This window comes from Arachis duranensis, chromosome 3, assembly GCF_000817695.3.
Source record: "Arachis duranensis cultivar V14167 chromosome 3, aradu.V14167.gnm2.J7QH, whole genome shotgun sequence".
NCBI lineage: Eukaryota > Viridiplantae > Streptophyta > Magnoliopsida > Fabales > Fabaceae > Arachis > Arachis duranensis.
The window spans coordinates 26,140,942-26,141,896 of record NC_029774.3 but is presented as its reverse complement, the minus strand read 5'-3'; positions in this window follow the sequence as shown (position 1 = coordinate 26,141,896).

Here is a 955-nt window from a genome sequence, read left to right as displayed (position 1 = left end):
TAAATAAAATATAAAAATGTATCTTGTCTATAAGAATATTACTAGTAACTACCTCATAAGAAAAATGATTCACTTGTTGTATCCTTAAAATTGTAATTGCCAATCTAACTGAAATAAAATGAACCTTATTATTCATAATTGATATATTTAAAGAATATATTTAACCGGTACATATTAAATAATATATTAACATATTATATTAAGTAATTTTACTTGTATGTAAACGAAAAATTTTGCTGTGATTACACCGATGCTAAGAACGGTAACTCTTTTCAAGTTTATACACATTGCAGCGCTAAAGGGCCATCTACATTCTTACTATCATAATGTGATGTCTAATATAATGCTCTAAAATATGCCAGACTTGCTAAAGTTCCTAATCTTAGAAAATTTCATAGTTAAGGCAAGAACTTTCAGTGAATCGACAATCCTAAATTATCACAGAATAAATTTGTCCTAAACAATGTTATGTGAATCTATACGTACATCTGTCTCTAGTGAAATTGCATTATAAATTCAAAAAGGTTTTTTTTGTTATTTTTAATTTAAATAGTTGACAAAAAATTATAAATATTGATTTTAATCTTCTAATTTTTTTTCTATCCTAAAACAAATACAAAATCAATGTTACAGTAATCACATTAGCTATTTCAAATTATATGATTTATATATGGGTGATTTCAATTATTATTAAATAATAGAATAAGTCATTATTATTTTTTATTTGGACTTAATAAAAATAAAATAAAATTTATTGTTTTATTTGAGCTTAGCGTTTTCTGAGGAGTCACTCTCAGATATAAATAGCAATTCATAGAAATTCGGTCTCCACTCTCCAATACATAAAAAATATTTTTATAATATTTTTTTATTAGAAGAGTTACAATTTTTTCCTATAAAAAATATAAAAGGTTTTAATTAAAAAAGATTGAGATAAATTTTTAATTATTTTTAT